Genomic DNA, 14,613 nt, shown 5'->3' on the forward strand with positions numbered 1-14,613 from the left:
CTTTGGCATAGTCAATAAAGCAGAAATAGATGTGTTTCTGGAACTCTCTTGCTTTTTCGATGATCCAGCCGATGTTGGCAATTTGATCTCTGGTTCCTCTTAAGAATATATCTACCCAAAGAAACAAAAGAAAACTATATATAGAAGACTATAAAACACTGGTGAAAGAAATCAAAGATGACACTAATAGATGGAGAAATATACCATGTTCATGGATTGGAAGAATCAATATAGTGAAAATGAGTATACTACCGAAAGCAATCTATAGATTCAATGCAATCCGTATCAAGCTACCAATGGTATTTTTCAGAGAACTAGAACAAATAATTTCACAATTTGTATGGAAATACAAAAATCCTCGAATAGCCGAAGCAATCTTGAGAAAGAAGAATGAAACTGAAGAAATCAACTGCCTGACTTCAGTCTCTACTACAAAGCCACAGTCATCAAGACAGTATGGTACTGGCACAAAGACAGAAATATAGATCAGTGGCACAAAATAGAAAGCCCAGAGATAAATCCATGCACCTATGGACACCTTATCTTTGACAAAGGAAGCAAGAATATACAATGGAGAAAAGACAATCTCTTTAACAAGTGGTGTTGGGAAAACTGGTCAACCACTTGTAAAAGAATGAAACTAGAACACTTTCTAACACCACACACAAAAATAAACTGAAAATGGATTAAAGATATAAATGTAAGACCAGAAACTATAAAACTCCTGGAGGAAAACAGGCAAAACACTCTCCGACATAAACCACAGCAGGATTCTCTATGACCCACCTCCAAGAATATTGGAAATAACAGCAAAAATAAATAAACAGGACCTAATTAAAATTAAAAGCTTCTGCACAACAAAGGAAACTATAAGCAAGGTGAAAAGGTAGCCTTCAGAATGGGAGAAAATAATAGCAAACAAAGCAATGGACAAAGAATTCATCTCAAAAATATACAAGCAACTCCTGCAGCTCAATTCCAGGAAAATTAACGACCCAATCAAAAAGTGGGTCAAGGAACTAAATAGACATTTCTCCAACAAAGACATACAGATGGCTAACAAACACATGAAAATATGCTCAACATCACTCATTATCAGAGAAATGCAAATCAAAACCACAATGAGGTACCATTTCACCCTGGTCAGAATGGCTGCTGTCCAAAAGTCTACAAGCAATAAATGCTGGAGAGGGTGTCGAGAAAAGGGAACCCTCTTACACTGTTGGTGGGAATGCAAACTAGTACAGCCACTATGGAGAACAGTGTGGAGATTCCTTAAAAAACTGGAAATAGAACTACCATATGACCTAGCAATCCCACTGCTGAGCATACACACTGAGGAAACCAGAATTGAAAGAGACACGTGTACCCCCAATGTTCATCGCAGCATAGTTTATAATAACCAGGACATGGAAGCAACATAGATGTCCATCAGCAGACAAATGAATAAGAAAGCTGTGTTATATATACACAATGGAATATTACTCAGCCATTAAAAAGAATACATTTGAATCAGTTCTAATGAAGTGGATGAACCTGGAGCCTATTATACAGAGTGAAGTAAGCCAGAAAGAAAAACACCAATACAATATACTAACGCATATATATGGAATTTAGAAAGATGGTAACAATAACCCTGTATGTGAGACAACAAAAGAGACACAGATGTATAGAACAGTCTTTTGGACTCTGTGGGAGAGGGCAAGGGTGGGATGATGTGGGAGGATGGCATTGAAACATGTAAATTATCATATGTGAAACGAATCGCCAGTCCAGGTTCGATGCATGATACAGGGTGCTCGAGTCTGGTGCACTGGGATGACCAGAGGGATGAGATGGGGAAGAAGATGGGAGGGGGATTCAGGATGGGAAACACATGTACACCCATGGTGGATTCATGTCACTATATGGCAAAACCAATACAATATTATAAAGTAGAAAAAAAAATAATATTAAAAAGAAGAAAAATAAATAAATAAAATCGATATGGACACACACACACACACACACACAAAAGTCTTTGTCTAGTAAGTTCAATGTCTAATCTTCCTCTGGGATGGTTTCTTACTACTTTATTCCTTTGATGGAGCATTTGTTCCTGTTTCTTTGTATGCCTTCTGATTTTTTTGTTGATTATTTTTGTTGAACACCAGACAATTGTGTATTATAATATGGTAACTTTGGAAATGAAATTCTCCCTTTACCTTAGTGTTTGCTAACTTTTCCTGATTGTTGTAGTCTCTGTAGTTACTTTTAAACAGTTTTTTTGCAGGATGCATTATCTGTCTTGTGTGGTTGATGAAGTCTCTCTTCTTTAGCTTGTGGTTAGCTAGTGTTTTGACAGGTTTTTTTTTTTTTTTAATACAAGAACATTTTTAATTTGCCTTTTTCTTAATTTGGTATTCACTTAGTTACTGTATTTAATCATTTTTTTCTAGAATTCCAGTACAGTTGGTTCCTTAAGTTTTCATTTGTTTTTTAAAGCTTATGTAAGGAAACAACAGCTTGGAGCTGCCTTTTTCATCATTTTTCCAATGTCTAATTCAATATAATTCTTTTTTTATTGAAGTATTCTTGACTTACAATGCTGTGTTAGTTTCAGTAATACAGTCAAGTAATTCAGAAATTTTATATATATATATATATATATGTATGTATGTATGTATATATTCCTGATTCTTTTTTATTAGGCTATTACAAGATTCTTTTCCACACAGGCTATTACAAGATATTGAATATAGTTCCCTATATGATACAGTAGGTCCTTGTTTGTCTACTTAATATATTATACTGTGTATCTGTTAATCCCAAACTCCTAATTTGTCCTTCACCTTCTTTCCCTTTTGGTAAAAATGAGCTTGTTTTCTATGTCAGTAAGTCTGTTTCTATTTTGTAAATAAGTTCATTTAGATATTTTCTAGATTCCAAATATAAGTGATATCATATTATATGTCTTTCTTTATTTGACTTACTTTACTTAGTATGATAATCTCTGGGTTCAATTATGTTTCTGCAAATATCATTATTTCATTCTTTTTTATGGCTGGTTAATATTCTGTTGTACATATATACCACATCTTCTTTATCCATTCATTTTTCAATGGATATTTAGATTGCTTCCACATCTTAGCTATTGTAAATAGTGCTGCTATGAACATTGGGGTGCGTGTATCTTTTCAAATTAGTTTCTGTCTTTTCCAGATATATGCTGAAGAGTGGGATTGCTGGATCATATGTTAGTTTTATTTAGTTTTTTAAGGAAACTCCATATTATTTTTCATAGTGGCTGCACCACTTTACATTCCTACCAACAGTGTAGGAGAGTTCCCTTTTCTTCAGCATTTATTATTTGTAGACTTTTTTGATGGTGGTCATTTTGACTGGTGTGAAGTGATACTTCATTGTAGTTTTTATTTGCATTTCTCAAAGATGCTTACTCCTTGGAAGAAAAGTTATGACCAACCTAGATAGTATATTGAAAAGCAGAGACATTACTTTGCCAACAAAGGTCCATCTAGTCAAGGCTATGGTTTTTCCTGTGGTCATGTATGGATGTGAGAGTTGGACTGTGAAGAAAGCTGAGTACCGAAGAATTGATGCTTTTGAACTGTGGTGTTGGAGAAGACTCTTGAGAGTCCCTTGGACTGCAAGGAGATCCAACCAGTCCATTGTGAAGGAGATCAGCCCTGGGATTTCTTTTGAAGGAATGATGCTAAAGCTGAAACTCCAGTACTTTGGCCATCTCATGCGAAGAGTTGACTCATTGGGAAAGACTCTGATGCTGGAAGGGATTGGGGGCAGGAGGAGAAGGGAATGACAGAGGATGAGATGGCTGGATGGCATCACTGACTCGATGGACGTGAGTCTGAGTGAACTCCGGGAGTTGGTGATAGACAGGGAGGCCTGGCGTGCTGCGATTCATGGGGTCTCAAAGAGTCGGACACGACTGAGCTACTGAATTGAACTGAACTGAACTGAATAATTAGTGAGGTTGACCATGTTTTCATGTGCCTGTTGGCCATTTGTATGTCTTCTTTGGAGAAATGTGAATTTAGATCTTCTGCCCATTTTTTTGAAGATTATTTGTCTTTTATGTTGTTTTTTTTTTAATTTGAGTTATATGAGCTCTTCTCATAAAATAGAATTCTTTTGAAGATCAACCCTAGAGTGACTTTTTAATAAAGTCTTGGTATAGCTAAGAGTAAGCATGTACTGAAGAATTCATGCCTTAATTGAACTCAAATGGAGGGCAATTGCAGCGGTGGTAATTGTTTAGTTTGCCTTGTGCAAGACACCCTCCTAACTGAGTGACTCAGTCTTTGCTTCCAAAAATGTACAGGGAAGTGAGGATTTGCAGAGGCATAAAGACTAATGACATTTAGTTTTTAACATGTTTCATCATTAACGTTTATTAACATTAACATTAACATTTATTGGCACTATTCTTATCACTGTCACCTCATTCTTGAAGCTGTCACTGACTCAGTCACTCCATTCCTCTGCTGCACTAACCAGAGCAGGTAGTTGAGAATAGTTGAGACCCAAGTTTAGAACCAGATAGAACTGCAGTCATATGTTACAGCTCGGTGATCCTGGTTAGGGAACCAAGCTCTTCATTCTTAGTTTTCTCACCAAAGAAGTGGGAATAGTCTTGCACAGTATACACTGGGCAATTGTGAAAACTAAGTGAACAACACTTAGGCCCAGCATGTCACAAGCCCTCCATAAAAGTTGGTGTGATGGTGTTGCCCCTTTTTCAGGGCCTCGGGCTCAGTCTTCAAACTTGATAACAAGCTGTCTTCTCACTCTTTCACTACATATGTCACTGTCCTCTGCTCTACCTATTCCTAGCCTCTCCAAGTATACCTCAGTCCTACCCAGTTCCAACCTAGGACCTCATTCCTGGTGGATATTTCTGGCAGCCCCACAATACATCTGAGTTCTCCAACAAACCAGTCCTTCATCTCCCCAGGGGCCCTTCCAACATCTCCACTCTCCATTTCTCCTCTTCTAGGAGAGTGTTCAACCAATGAGTTCTTACCACCTCTTAGCTGTTCTCCCTCATATTACCCAAGAGGCACAGTCACAGGTGGGGTAGAAGCAGGAGGAAATTTTTAAAGTATAATTTATTTTTCCCTTGAGTATGTTTCTTGGTCTTCCTAATCCCTCCAACTTTTCTCCTGAAGAATTCAGCTCATTTCTGGATTTTGACTTTCCAAAATCTACAGTCCCACCCAGAAGAGAAAGAGCTCCGGGCATATACAGTAGGAACATGCAGGAAGACGTGAATCAGGGTTTTCCATTCTCTACTTCCCAAACTAGTGAAGAGTTTCACAGTCTAGGGGGAAAGGTTGAGAGTTGACATTTCTGAAGTCCCTTAGAAAGAAAGCTCCTTTCTGGGTGAAAAATAACAAAACCCTCAACTAAGGTTGAGATAGTCAAGAGCTGAGCAGACAATCTGTCCCCTTTCCTAGGCACAGCCCCAAGGTAAATTCAATGTCATGTGTTATGTTTAGGGTAGCAAAGGAGGCCTGAAATAACCTGGACCACATGGAGTGACTCAGCACTGAGTCACTAGCCAGTGATTAGTCACAGCAGACTGACCACCGAGGCTAGGACTACAGGCATCACAATAAAGTCTGCTATGGGCAGATAACACTGAGATCTTTAACTGCCAAACTTGTAACTCCCCAAATTAGGTCCAAACCCAAGGAAAATAAAGGAAGACCAATTTGACTTAAATCATATATGTATATTCTCAGCAAAATGGAGACAAAATAAAAATTAAGTTACAGAAAGAATGTGGCATTTCTCTTTCCTGAGGTTTAGCCTCTACATAATCAGAAAGATTCACGCCTGTGACTTTTTTTCACATTAGAAATAGCTACATGGTTAGCTGGCATGAGGAGGGAGAAACTTACAGAGCCAAAGATCTATTTGAGAGGTCAACTTGACAGCAGCAGCCCTTCCCTCACTCTGATCCTGCCTGCAGATCTCCTGCAGAGCCCCCATTGGCCAAATCCACCTGGAAGCAGAGGGCAGGAGAGACGGGATGGAGCAGTCCGTACACATCAGCTTCCTATGACTGAAAGCATTGTAAAGAAGGGTAGAGAATCAATCTGGAGAGTGAAGGGAAGACGACCAGAATCATATGTGACAATACACCCTTATTGGAATGAAAAACTGGAAAAATTGCTTTCTTGATCTACCTTGGGGCTGAAGGAGGAGCTAAACCTAGTAGGAAAGAGGAGCTGGAGGCCACTTCGGTCAACAAAGATGACACCTATGAGATCATCTATAGAATCCCTTGTCCAAAGAGGAAAGATAAAGGATGGAGCTAGAAAATAGTCAGTCATCTTAGAAACTGCATGTTGGATCACACCAGAGAACTGAGAGTGGTTACAGTGGCAGGTGAGAAAATGAACCAAGGAGATATGAGAATAGCAAGAAGATAACTCCCAAAAGTCTGGGCTTCTCTTTGGTTTAAACTTTTCTGCAAGCATGGGTTTGAATCAGTGCCATGCAAACCTTTCTGTTTGCTACAGAAGCTCCATCCCCAAGAAGGAAATGGAGAACTGCATTATGGGTATCTTCAGGGACCTCTCAGGATCCAGCCATGTGTGCAGGTTGGATCAGAGTGCTGCTTAGAGGAATGAGTTGAGTTGAGTTGCAATTGACTAGTTGACACGATAGTATGCAATTTAATTAAATGTTTGTTTATTTCTAATTTGCAATTTTATTTTAGGAGCCAATAATTTTTTTTTCTCACATCTCAAACACTTTATCAGACCTTTGTAAAGCTCAGATAAGGATAGTGAACAGGAGTCTCTGAGAAACAGCTGTGTAGGTGGCCTGTAACAACCTGTCCAGATGGATGTTTGAGGATGGAGGGCTCCAAGAGGGAAGTTGCCAAAAACTAACAGAGTACCTAATTGCCAGACCATATTGAGAGAGGCTTGCAGATAGCCCACAGGTATGGAAAGAGTGAGTCGCAAATACATATGAAACTAATCCATTTTTAAGTCAGTAATTAGCTCTCAGAAAAGTTAAACACTGCACAAGAAATGAAATGTAATTATACAACCTAAGTAACATCAGTTATGAACAATATTTACATAATCATAGTATCAAACAAGGGAATATTGATTTAACTCAAAATTATAACTTAACTTTATTGAGATGGTAGGAAAGGGGAGATAGACACAGAGCCTAATATTTGTGTACGAAAAGCTTACCTTCCACAGTGAGAAATAAATAAATACTAGATAAATTAAATAAAGAAGAGTGGGGTTAAGCTATGGAAACTAACATCAGAAGAAACTCAATGGCTGGGTGTGCCAAGCACAGGTTACCATCTATCTTATGAATAACAAGAGGTAAAGGGAAGGGTTCATGTGTGGGTCCCCTTGCCTGGCCATCTGGGGTAAGCCACAATATGGCAATCCTTGGACACCAGCAAGTTTTCTTCCAGCAGTTTCCTCCTTGGCTAGTTTCCCAGAACATTCACTGCAGTTTCTTTTCTTTATGACAGGCTCATCCTTTCACTGGATATTTACAAATTTAAAGGGATAACCTCACTGGGGACCAGAGTGGCATGTGCCTTCCGTCCTCTGCCCCATCATCTCCCGTGAGAGTTAAGAAGACACAGGCACTCAGGGACCCTGAACGACACCTCTGCCACATTCAGTTCAGGCTCCATGTCATAGTAGTGGGCACTCTGAACACCCCCAGAGCCTGAATGCTGACCAGTGTCTTCACTTAACAGGGTTCACAGCCAAGATGCTCTTGGAGTATTGCCAGAAGGTTCTGTCTCCCCCAGGATGATTCCCTCCCTGGAGAAAGTCCATATCACATCCAACAACTTGGGGTACAAAGGCCCCTTTTCCTCAATTAGGGGCATTTCTGAAGGGCCAGCCCAGCTTCAGAGTACCTCCAGGGATCTGTTCAGGCCTCTGTTGGGGCTGAACTCAGCTGAACTCTCCCCTATGTCTGGTCACACTCTCCTCTGCTCAAGAGCACTACCTACACACAGATCTCCATCTCAGTTTGTTTCCCTGTCCATCACTCCCCCAGGACCCAAGCTAACACCACAATATTGGCAGTGCCTGGGAGGACATCTCTTCTTTTCAGGCCCCGTGTCCTACTCGAGCCTGCAGCTGCCCACAGGCCCTGGAAAAGCAGCCAGTCCTGGGGGAAGCCATGCTTTTATTAATACCTGGCAGGTGAAGTGCTCATAACTTTCGAAGCCATGCTGGCCACCCGAGAGTCACTAATGTGGCTGAACTTCTCCTGGGGCCTGGTGCTACTATTCCTTTTGGCTCTTTTTTCTCATGTTCCTTTGCTCCTAATCAATCCCAAAGTGCCCTAATAGGTAAAATATGCATTCACATCTAAGAGAACAGATAACACAAACAAAGAAATATACATCTGACCCAGTGAGGTTGCCGCTTTGGAAAAAGCTGACCTCTACCCACCTCTAGCAAAACCTTTGCCGAAAGATTCATAGCAATAAGTAAAAATTATCTCCATTTTATGGAAGAGGAAACTGAGGCTCAGAGTGGTAAAGTGTCTTGCCCAGGGTCACACAGCAACTGATAAACACAGAGCCAGGTTTAGAGCAAGTCAGCTCATCCCTCCCCTCAGCTGGCCCCATATCAACTGCAGCAATGGCAGACAGCATGATCCTAAAGACACACAGCATGCAAATAAATCCCCGGGATTAAACTTTGTGATTTAGGGGAAGGGTGATGTAAGAAATGATGATTTTCTTTTCTAATAATGTTCCATCTACAGTTTTAAGGGGAAGATATTCTTTTTTTATTAATTTGGATGGGGGCACAGTGCTATAAAGGTAACACAGAAAATGATACTTAAATCTATAAAGCATTTCCTGGCTGCTAGTAGAACATGCATTCACTGACATTATCTTAGTAAATGCAAGAACAGTGTGGAGGGAGTGTATATATTTATTATATGGAAAACTAAGATTCTGAGCATTTCATGAAGTTGCCCAAGGTTCAATCACTCCAGCCAAAGTCCTGCCCAAGTTGAAGTTACACCAGTCCATTACAGCACATGGTGCAGATATGCAAGGGCTTTTCCACAGCTGTATGTGGACTTCGGCTCGCCAGCAGGGCCAGGTGCTAACCAGGTGCTGGCAGGTCCCCGAGGACACACCTCATCAGTCTGAATGAGCAGTTTCTACCCTCTCACACCTGCATTCACTAAGCGTCCTATGTGCTTACCAACTGTAGGAAGTCTTCCATTGGTGGAAGCACTGTATATGCTTTCTGCAGTCCACAACCAGCACGGGGCTTGCCCACAGAAGGCACTCAGTGTGCATTTGATGGAGGAGAGAGCAGAGTGTGGGCAGAATAGCAACTCTGCTAATCCCTTCTGTCTACACTTGGAGAGGTCAAGAGTTGCTGGAAGGGGTAGACCAGTTTGCCAATTCTTAGTTATGTAAGTTCTTTCTTGGAATTTGTAGAGGAAGCAGCCTAGGATTTTAGAACCTAAATTTTAAAGAAGTTGTTTTCCCATCAAGAAGAAAATTCATAGGAACTTCTCTTGCAAGAGGTGAGGCAGGTGAAGATGTCAACAAATCTGGGGAAGGTCATGACCAACTGGTGAAGGGTTGAGCTATATGGTTGTTAATGAGAACCAGAAAATGTGGGGTTCATGACCTAGTTCTGTCAACAATGTCTTGAATGATCTTAGTTGAGGCACCTATATTGACTGGAAGGTTTGGGTTGCAAATAGAAAATGTATTATTTATGTGTATGAAGAAGCCAGAGTTAATTCAGACAAGCTGTTCTCTATGATTCTCTAATTCCTCTGGGTCAACTTGCCTCCCAAGACCCCTTTGCTCATGGGAATAAAGTGACTATAGCAACCCCTTTACCTACATATAGAATACACAGAAGAACTATACAAAAAAGATCTTCATGACCCAGACAAGCATGATGGTGTCATCACTTACCTAGAGCCAAACATCCTGGAGTGCAAAGTCAAGTGGGCCTTAGAAAGCATCACTACAAACAAAGCTAGTGGAAGTGATGGAATTCCAGTTGAGCTGTTTCAAATCCTAAAAGATGATGCTGTGAGAGTGCTATATTCAATATGCCAGCAAATTTGGAAAACTCAGCAGTGGCCACAGGACTGGAAAAGGTCAGTTTTCATTCCAATCCCAAAGAAAGGCAATGCCAAAGAATGCTCAAACTACTGCACAGTTGCCCTCATCTGACATGCTAGCAACATAATGCTCAAAATTTTCCAAGCCAGGCTTCAAGTACGTGAACCAAGAAATTCCAGATGTTTAAACTGGATTTAGAAAAGGCAGAGGAATCAGAGATCAAATTGCCAATGTCCACTGGATCATCGAAGAAGCAAGAGACTTCCAGAAAAATATCTACTTCTGCATTATTGAATATGCCAAAGCCTTTAACTGTGTAGATCACAACTAACTGTGAAAAATTCTTCAAAATATGGGAATACCAGACCAACTTACCTGCCTCCTGAGAAATCTGTATTCGGGTCAGGAAGCAACAGTTAGAACTGGACATGGAACAACAGATGGTTCCAAATCGGGAAAGGAGTACATCAAGGGTGTGTATTCTCAACCTGCTTATTTAAGTTATATGCAGAGTACATCATGAGAAAGCACAAGCTGGGGTGGATGAAGCACAAGCTGGAATCAAGATTGCCAGGAGAAATATCAATAACCTCAGATATACAGATAACACCACCTTATGGCAGAAAGCAAAGAAGAACTAAAGAGCCTCTTGATGAAAGTGAAAGAGGAGAGTGAAAAAGTTGGCTTAAAACTCAACATTCAGAAAACTAAGATCATGGCATCTGGTCCCATGACTTCATGGCAAATAGATGGGGAAACAATGGAAACAGTGAGAGACTTTTTATTTTGGGGGGCTTCAAAATCACTGCAGATGGTGACTGCAGCCAGGAAATTAAAAGATGCTTACTCCTTGGAAGAAAAGTTATAACCAACCTAGACAGCATATTAAAAAGCAGAGACATTACTTTGCCAACAAAGGTCTGTCTAGTCAAAGATACGGTTTTTCCAGTAATCATGTATGGATGTGAGAGTTGGGCTATAAAGAAAGCTAAGCACCGAAGAAGTAATGCTTTTGAACTGTGGTGTTGGAGAAGACTCTTGAGAGTCCCTTGGACAGCAAGGAGATCCAACCAGTCCATCCTAAAGGAAATCAATCCTGAATATTCATTGGAAGGACAGATGTGAAGCTGAAACTCCAATACTTTGGCCACCTGATGTGAAGAGCTGACTCATTGTAAAAGACCCTGATGCTGGGGAAGACTGAGGGCAGAAGGAGAAGGCAATGATGGAGGATGAGATGGTTGGATGGCATCACCAACTCAATGGGTATGAGTCTGAGTAAACTCTAGGAATTGGTGATGGACAGGGAAGCCTGGCGTTCTGCAGTCCATAGGGTTGCAAAGAGTCAGACATGACTGAGTGACTGAACTGACTGTCTTACCTACATATAGTCCAAAGAAAGATAAAATACATGTCCAAGAATTTATGGTTACAATTGGAGGATTCACTCTAGTAGGACCACTGGGTCTCATGTTCATGCTTGGACCAATCAGCAGCCGCTGATGTTGAATGTGCTGTTCAACATTCCTGGGCCCTGAACTCACTCAGTCTTGGGCAATACCCTTTTTTATGGAAGCACATGGAACTCCAATGGGAATTTGAAACTCCTGAGAAGGGGAAAAGGAAAAGATGATGAAGAAACTACCCACAAGAGTCCAGTGTCTGCCATGGTCCTGGGACCCTAAGACCATTATTTCAACCATCAGACATAAATAATAGTAATAACTCCTCAACTTATCACATGGGACTCTTATGTGTTCAAATGAGTTAATGGGAAGTTATACCTTGGAAAGTCTAAAGCTCTACATTGATGGTTCTATATCTTTTCTGGTTACAGACTCTTGAGAATCTGATAAATCAATGAAATCAGCACTTCTCCGACAGTCCACTGGTTAAGAATCTGCCTGCCAATGCAGGGGACATGGGTTTGATCCCTGGTCCGGGAGACTCCACATGCTGTGAGGCAACTAAGTCCATGTGCCACAACTATTGAACCCACTCTCTAGATCCCATGAGTTGCAACTACTGAGCCTGTGTGCCACCCATGGTGCCTGTCTGTGCCTCTTATGAACTGGGCCACACAGCAGGAGGTGAGCGGAAGTGTCATCTACTGCTCCCCATCAGTCACACTGCCTGAACCATCCTCCCCATGCCACCCTCAGTCTTTTGGCACAGTCCCTGGTTGGGGACCACTGCTCTAGAGCCTGCGTACCACAACTACTGAAGCCTGCATGCCCTGGATCCCATGTTCTGCAGCAAGAAAAGTTACAGCAGTAAGAAGTCTGAGCACTGCAACTAGAGAGTAATCCCCACTCACAACTAGAGAACGCCCTCACACAGCAACAAAGACTTAGCACAGCCAAAAATAAATAAATAAATATATATATATTTTAATTATTACTTAAAAAAAATCTATGATATCTTCACTCCAGAAAAAGAGAACTGATACACAACTTTTAAATGTAGTTTCAGAAGCCCACTAGTGGGTCCTGCCCAAGGTCCCTGAGTGGCGCCCTGCTTTCTCCCTGTGCTTTCTTTCCCACAGAGTTACCATTTCCTGAGTGCTTTCTAGGTCCCAGGCACTGACCAGGATGCTCTTTAAAGGCAATCTCATTTAATCCTGAAGACAACCATTATCAGAATGAATTATCATGTCCATAGTACAGATGAAGAAACCAAGGCTCAGTGAGGTTAAGTGACTCAAGCAAGGTCACACAGCTAGTAAGTTGTGCAGCCAAGACACAAGCCAGGTCTCCTGATGCATTTTCATGTCATATACCTAGAATGTCTTTTCTCTCTGCTGACTCCATACAAATCCTACACAGCTCAGGACTCCCTTTTCTAAGAAACCCTAGTTATATCTCATCTTATATAAATCACCTTCACATGGCTGTTTCCTGCTTCACTGGAATGATGGGAGAGCCTCTTGCCCAGGCCTCCATATGTGGGTCTATCAGGTCATTGGTGGATCAGCATTAGGTGCTAGGTGAGCTTCTGCCTATGAAAGGTTGTTGTTGAATCACGCAAAGACACCGGGATTCTTGGCCCCTGGAGGAGAAGAATTCAATCCGGGGCCAGAGACGAGGCTTGATCGCTCAGAGCTTTTGTATAATAAAGTTTTATTAAAGTATAAAGGAGATAGAGAAAGCTTCTGACATAGGCATCAGAAGGGGGCAGAAAGAGTACCCCCCCTGCTAGTCTTCAGCTAGGTATTATATAGTCACTAGCAGTCTGTTAATGAAAGAAAGGAATGTCTTAAAATTCAGAATGGCATCAGGCCCCTCACCCATAAGATGCATTTTGGGATAATCTTGGCACCAAATGGTTTATCCTGGGCCATAAAATGATTAACTTGAATCTTGAAGAAGGGCAGACCACCATACAAATAGTTTTATTTACATAGATTAGGGGAACAATATCTGAGAATAACATACTGGTTTGTCAAGTAGGTTCTGAGCCAAGAGGTGGAACCGACTTGAAGGCAGAGTTTGGGGTAAATGCATAGTACATTAGCATAACTTAAGACAAGAATTTCCATAAGAAAAAGGCATTAGTTATCTCTAGGTTTGAGAATAGTTAACTTCAGGCAAAACCAGGGGTCATTATGGCAACACAGTATTTGAAGAGAAACCTCCTTTTAAATTTGTATAGAGAAGGAAAAAATATCACTAGTTTGTTTCCTCCTGCCGCTTAAGAGAAATAAAAATGTCTGACACTTGCAGGCTATTTCCTCTGTTTTGAGACCCCTGGCCTTCCTGCCTGTTACCCTCTCACCTGTTCAGGGAAGGCCAACCAAAGATTTCCCTTCGTTTTGGCTTCACCATCACCAGGTGGGGGCACAAGTTCCACAGTTCCCGGAAATCCATGGGCACATAGCCCCCATACCACCAAAACTCCAAAGCTGGAGAGCAGAGCCTCCAGCAGAGTCTAGGGACGCACCCTGTGTGCAGAGCTTCTCCTCTTCCCCTGTGTCTCTCATGGCCTTGAGCTGCATGTTTAGATGCACTGTGCATCTCTACTGTCACGGTGGCCATGGATATCTCACCGAAGATGCTTCCCTTGAAGGGAACCAGCTGCGACACATCATCGCTGAGGTGTATTCAACTTCTACTAATGGCCACCACCATTACTGAGCACCTGCCTGGAGCCAGGCTCATTCATGTTCTCACTGCATTCTCAAAACAATCGGAGAGAGAAGATGAGTTTCCCTTTGACTGTGAGGACTTGGAGGGCTGTCTAGGGTCATGATTGGGCCCCACAGCCCATGCTGACCATTGCACCTTCCTGCTCACTCACTGTCCCCATGAATATACAGGTGCTCTCTTTAACCCATGACGTCTCTGCTAACATCATTGCTGATTGTTCTGGGCAGAGATCAAGGGTTGTATGTGCACACCAGGGACCTAGAAATGCTTCCCTAGGCATGGATGCACACCACAGCCTAGCAGAGTCTTGCTCCTCGGGATGCTGATTACAATAGT

This window comes from Bison bison, unplaced genomic scaffold, assembly GCF_000754665.1.
Source record: "Bison bison bison isolate TAMUID 2011002044 unplaced genomic scaffold, Bison_UMD1.0 scf7180017864471, whole genome shotgun sequence".
NCBI lineage: Eukaryota > Metazoa > Chordata > Mammalia > Artiodactyla > Bovidae > Bison > Bison bison.